The sequence below is a fragment of the Macrobrachium rosenbergii genome, chromosome 27, assembly GCF_040412425.1.
Source record: "Macrobrachium rosenbergii isolate ZJJX-2024 chromosome 27, ASM4041242v1, whole genome shotgun sequence".
Taxonomy (NCBI): domain Eukaryota; kingdom Metazoa; phylum Arthropoda; class Malacostraca; order Decapoda; family Palaemonidae; genus Macrobrachium; species Macrobrachium rosenbergii.
Window position 1 is genome coordinate 9,905,757 of NC_089767.1, and position 6,893 is coordinate 9,912,649.

Sequence of the window (6,893 nt, forward strand, 5' to 3'; positions counted from 1 at the left end):
TGCCTGAGTTTTACAAATGAGAAGATAATAACTGATACTAGTTACTCTTTATATTCAAAATACATGGTGTTACTGGAACTGTAACGCATATTCCAAGACCTCAGGTATTCGTCTGCTACTTACGATTACCTACCAATTATGTAGTCGATTTCCGGAGATCAGACAGTCATTTCGGGGAAGCTTAAATAACCAGGTGGCACTGGGTAACTTCTCTCGCTGTCGTTTTCTGTTAACTTCCTCAGTCTCATGTATCCCTAAAAAAACAATAACTGTGTTTACATCCTTAATAAGAATTCTGTGTTCATCAAACTGAACACACTAAATTACCTTCTAACCTCGGCTCTAAAACACATCACTGAACTTTTTTTTAAACTAGAAAATAAATATTCATATATGAATTAACCTACAGTATCAGTTGCATGAACACTTAACACAACACAAACAAAATATAAAATTTTTATTTCTTTCAGCCAACATGGGGGGAATAAAACGAAGTAGGAAATTAATACAAATAAACAAACGAAGTAGGAAATGAATACTAATAAAACAAACTGTCATTCCTCAAATACAAATAAACAAACGAAGTAGGAAATGAATACTAATAAAACAAACTGTCATTCCTCAAATACAAAATATCTAGTCCCTTAAAGCAGGATACCATCGTCACTACACGCGTATGCCAAGAATGAACACTGATGGATAGGGCTAGGTTGCAAAATCACATCTTGGAAAGGATATACCCCTATTAATTTCAAAACAGACCATTAACTAAATCAATTTACAAAACTTGAACCTTTAAAACAATTATGATCTTGTTAAAGTGACAAAGAGGCACCGGGAAAGAATTATTTGGAGTAAGTCTCCAACAGCTAATTTACAATTTCATCACTTTGTAAAAATGCCTATTGAAAGTGATCAAGACGAGATTTCCTATATCAGTTTTTTATTCAAGCATAAAGACTTAAGTTTTATGCAAGATTTTAATTTACTATTATGACATTTTACTAGTCCATATCTTAACCCACATACTTCATCCCATTAAGCTAATAGCCACAATTATATTTTAAGTAGAGAAAACCACTTGCTAACCCATTCAAATAATAAACTGCAACTTTACTCTATACGTCATAGTAAATTTTAGGCGTAATAAAATATGCCTAAAAACCTTAAGGCTTTTCACATGTGACTAGGATGTAACCGATCAAATTATGATTGAGTAAACACAACAAAGTAACTCGAAAACATCATAGGAACCTTCAATCTGATGCGTCCATTACCTTCCATATACTCATGGCATGAGAATTAAATTAGTACGTTATTCATTAAAATATATTTTCTACATGTACAAATACATTTTGACATCACGGCCATAATAATCACATAGCAATAGAAAAATTGATTACTAGTTCACTTGTCATTGCAAATGCTTCTATGAATGCTTTAACCACTAAAGGCCTCTCCACGTTTAGTTCACTAAGAAACAGTTAGATAATGACGCACATGCACAATAGGGAGAGAGAGCGGGGAGGGACGGGAGGGATTACAGTAATCAAGGTCTAGAGCAGGGGTTCCCAACCTTTTTGTTCTTCTGAACCCCTTGCGCATTTTTATAGATTCCTGTGTACCCCTAAAAATAGAGGATGAAAAAGGAAAACAATGAAATTGATATTGTGATACAACTGATACAATTCTATTATGAAATCTGTTTATGTAGAAGAGAAAAAAATGAACTGGAAATAGAAGTAACAAAGAATAAACCTAGGCTGTAGTGATTTGAATTCCTCGATTTCACAATTGACTATTCAGTCCAAGTACATCTTGCTTCACTTATTCCCTAATACTGACTTTCAAATTGTCTAAAACTCTTCTAATTCTAAGCCTATACAACTCGCTGACATACATTTTCAATTTCACTTCTCTTTCCCACATACATCTTAGGATCAAAATATTTACACTCCCACAAACACATCCAACTCAGCAGTGAACTCAGCCTTATCCTTCTCTCACTCTTTCTCAATGAAAGCTCTTCCATAACGTTCACACTGATCAAGTGTTCAAACTGGCAATCAAGTACCAAGTTCGGGTCTACGACTTTAAAATATTTTAAGCTCTGTGTCACAATGAAGCCGTAAAATCTACTCATGAATCAAGTCAAGTCCACTTTGTTTCTCGGACACATTTTTGGTCAGGCTTCACATGGAATGAATACTCATTATCCATTCCTTGGTAAATCTTAACTTGAGCAGTGAATGAAATTTTTTGAGAGTGACTGAAACAAGGTCAAATGAATAAATGTTACGTGAAGAATAACATACAATAATCTCTCTCATAACATGGATTAAGACAAACGGGGGTCTGCCGGACAACAGTTCCATTGTATTCTAATATTTATTTTTAAAAAGTTACGGATGCAAACTTCGTAACCTTCCTCCCCCACCCTTCTCAATAACGCATAACCGTAAACACTGAATATGCTTATGAACCACCACCACCATATTTGAAACTGAAAACTTAATGCAAAAAGGCAATTACCTACCGTATTTGTAATAAAATATACAGTATAAGTACTCACTGTACACAAGAAAAGCAAACCGTGTTTTTTTTTCTCTTCTACCCAACACACAATACAGTAGGTATAATGTACATACAGTATAATTCCGTATAACACGGGTCTCGCTTTGTTTTCCTATTCTGCATACGGAAAATAAAAAATTAAAAATACTCTCTCACTTTACTGTGTGGTGCTGAAACTGCATACGTTGGCCAGACTTTTAAAATCTTGCAAGGAGGTTTACCTTATCCTCCTCCTCTTCCCCCTCCCCCTACACCACTGTATCATCGAGGTCCTAGTAGCTCCTGTACCTCGTGAAGTGGCTAATGGTCGGAAGAGTTATCGAGGTCCCTACAGGGTGCAGGTCATTCAGAGGCAAGAGAGACATCAGATTCCTGGCTGAACGAACCTCTCTCATCAACAAAGGGTGCTGAAGTGCTCGCATACATTTCGGGGCTGAACGACCAAGTTATCAAAAAAGTAGATGAGGATGGGCTTGGGTGCAAAGGGGTTTGGGATCTTAAAAATCTGTAGAGGGTAATCTGATGATACAAACAGCACCTGATGCATTTCTCAAACACCTTAAGCAAACTCCAAGGCCCTGGGGGAGTTGCTACGGTTGATGCTGGGATTCTCCATTACTTCAATAAACATGTGGAAAACTATCCTTGCATCTATACAAAGGTGCTGGTTGTGAAGCAGACGCGTCGTCTTCATCGTCGTCTTTAGGGGATTCCTCCTCCATCTCACCAGCAGTAACTGCAACAGCTTTCTCGGTGTCGGAAACCTGGATCGCCATTGTCGTCGTCCAATAACCCCCATACATCACTCTTGAGAATATCATCGCCTACCTTGGCGAGTTGGGCACGAAAGTTGTCAACATCGTGGAAGTCAATCGTGCCCTCTTCATCACTCAGGATATAGTTCTAAGTGTGTATGCATGCTTCGGGGTCTGCACAGTGACATCCTTTCAAGATGGCAGATTTCAGCAAATACCTTCGAAAATTCTCCTGAGCCCTGGAACCATTCGAAAATGATTTTGGAGGTGAACCAAGCCTTTGCAGTGTGATACAAAACCACTGGGAGATTACCCATCAACCGACCCAGGACATGTGGTTGCTTTGCAACAATGACTACCAGAATCATTTGCACATAAAGCAGATAAGTGTTGCTATGAAGGCTCTCAACCAGGTAAACTCACTCCCTGTCAACCCTTGAAAGTGGTAGGAGGCAAGGAGCAAGAACATGACCGCTTTCATCAGCATTGTAGATTAGACTTAAAACAAGGCCTTCCTTTTTCATCGTCTTTCATCATCTGCCAAAATTCCTTTATTCCTTCCTAGGAAGCCTCCAAAGCTTTGCCATGAATCTTCTTGCTGGAAAGCCCAAGTCGAATATTGGACCAAAAAAGCCAACCTTCAGATACCTCAAAGTATGCAACCCCCTTGCAGGCCTGCAAACTTCATTGCAAAGACTTCACCTCAGCACTGTGTATGTGCAAACCAGTAGCCATTTGCTAATGAAACCAGACCAAGGTCAACTATTCAATTTACTCATGACGGGTTTTCACCATCACCTTGTGGGCCCGGTTCTTCTTCCTACAATCCGTAGCGTACTTCTTAGGTTTGTTCTTAGCAGCCTAGATGTCCTGCAGGGTAGACCAGGTAATGCCATACTATTCCATGGTACATGTCCTTAACCAACAACCCTCGATTCTCTCAATGATTTTCAGGTTTTTTTTCTACAGTCGGGGCATTCTTAGCCCTCTTAAAAAGTGCTGGGGCCATACACAAAATACACAGCACCACACACACCAATAACAGTACCTGCAACACTGCAGGCACTGCAACAAAAGCTACAGGGCGAGGGAAAACCATTGTGACATTTAATCGCAGCACTTATTTTGTGGACGAATACCAAGATCTGACGCAGAACAAGACAAAGGCGAGAATCATGCTTTGCCATAAGTACATTGATACCCTTCACATGTAGCCAATTAGAGAAGGAATTTTTTACGATGTTATCATGACATACTCTAAAAGTAAAACCCACAACATTCAGTGACGTATCCGTTTCCACCAACAGCCCAAGGGTTTGCAAAAAATACTAATGCTTGCCCACCCACGCACCTTCTACCATATGCTGTTGTACAGATGATGTATCCATCTCAGCCAATTAAAAAAAAAGTGACGTGTGATGACGTGTCAAATGATGCAGTGCTTTTAAGCCAATAGCAGTTGCAAAAGCTCTCAAGAAGTCAAACGCCTGCCTACCCCTCCCGACCCAGCCTTCACCCCACCTTCCCCGAAACTCTTGCCCTGATCTACCACCCCCATGATAACATCCTGTTTATAGATATTTTGCATGTATATTTTCTTTACTGGGGCCCTCCGGATATGGTGAAACCGGGTAACTGAAGGGCTGCTACTTCTCAAATTGTACATTTTCCGGTGCATTAGAACTAGAATTTTAATGTGCATTTTCTCAACTTCAAGCTACTCATATGATCTTTTAAAAGTGATCAAATGAGCTAGTGAGATTAAAATGAAAACGGTGTGTCCCTGCTATAATACATTAAGAAACCAGATTGAGAGAAACAGTTTTGCAGGAGAGAAACAATTTTGCAGAAGAGAGCAGTTTTCTTCTGGAAGAAAAATTAAATGAACAAACTCAAAAGAAGAAAAGTTAATGGTGATAAGAAACCCGAGGATAGCAAGCTCAAAATTGCAGATTCATTCATTGCATTTAATGATTTATTGCCAAGGACAGGAAAAATTTAATTGAAGGAGACATACTGAGGCAATATACACTAAAAAGCTGTATTCCCTAATCTCAGTAACGTAAACTATAGCAACTAATGCCTGACTCATCACATCACACAATCAAGTCATAGCAAGGGTAAAGTCATAGTTTTCTTTTTTTTTTTTTTTTTAATAACAGACCCGAGAATTGGAAACAGCATAGCTTTTTCCACTCGGTGGTCTAAAGTCCACTAAATAGCCAACTTTTTGCCTTTTCCCAAAGAGGAACGGTGCTCATGAAAAGAAATACGCACCACACAAAGTGAAAAAAGAAAAAAATGTCAACTTAACAAATTCTACAATTACCACAGTTAAACGATACATGCGGAAACCTTACACAGGGATCTTATGACACAGGTAAAAAAAGTTGTTAGAGCATTTTAGAATATCGATTGGTTAAACCATTCTTAAACATCTCTGCCCATCAATTACATGGAGAGCAAACAGTTGATGAAGCAGTTGAAATTCCTTTGCTCAGTGAGACAATGACGCTTCAATCTGCTATGGGTACTGAAGGCCTGAAGCATCAAACTGTTAGAAGCACAATTCTTCCTTGAATAGTTTGATAAATTCACTGAGGCTTTAATACTAAGCTGGCTAAGAACAGGGCCTGCTAAATGAAAATGGCAGTTTCATACATGGGGGGACAAATAAATGATAGAATATTGATCATTAAAATTAAAGATAAACAAGTGCTCTCGTATCATAGACAACAACCATGAAGACCAAATAAGAAAATGGGAGCAGCAGTTTAAGCAGCCTAAAGGGAAGGTGCCTGATTACTTTACGAAATTAAGGTAGTCAGACCGAGCATCAGGGCACTTGCGCCATTCAACACTTGTCTGGAAGTCATATATCTAGTCATACAAAATCTAAAATAGAGAAATGTATCTAGCAATACAAAATTTGAAACAGAAAAACAGGTCTAAAAAGCTCATAGACTTTAGCTGCAATAACCCACTCTTCCCTTACACAGGATTCCGTGTTGGCAGGCTGCAGCTACATTAAAAAAAAGGCAACACGCAACAGCTGAACTGTACACACATTATACCGAGCAAACGAGATCAATTTTCCTCACACAAAAACAGTAGTTCTTGAGCTTTTTAGCAGGAAAATATACAACTTCTCTCGGCCCTAAACGTTGTTCATCATTTTCAGTATTTCCCAATTAGGTTATGGTAGTGGAGGGCAAAGAGAAGCGCAATTTGTTGCACTTCTCTTGCCCAGGTTCAAAGAAACTAGGGAAAAGAAGTGTAAAGGTTAAGAGCAGGACTGATTAACAGCAAAGAAAATGATATCGGGCAATGGGCTTTTGTTTATGCTATACACTAAAAATAAAGGGGTAAATAAATATATTAAATATATACATACATATGCGTGCATGTATGTATGTACTGTATGTATATATGTGCGTATGCGTATGAACTCGCTAATTAAAAAAAATATTTTGCTTTTACATAAGAGAGGTAGGAAATCAGAGAGAGAGAGAGAGAGAGAGAGAGAGAGAGAGATAGCAAAGAACTGGTATTTCTTAACATTTT

The 6,893-nt window shown here is 38.4% G+C and overlaps 1 long non-coding RNA gene across 1 annotated transcript in view; it reads right to left on the reverse strand.

Annotated features, from left to right (window-relative positions):
• Positions 1 to 6,893, reverse strand: part of LOC136853390 (uncharacterized) — a 58,083-nt gene that overhangs the window by 5,982 nt on the left and 45,208 nt on the right. The window contains exon 2 of the long non-coding RNA XR_010857444.1: positions 134 to 254. This is a non-coding gene — a long non-coding RNA (uncharacterized lncRNA). The remainder of the gene's footprint in view (positions 1 to 133; positions 255 to 6,893) is intronic.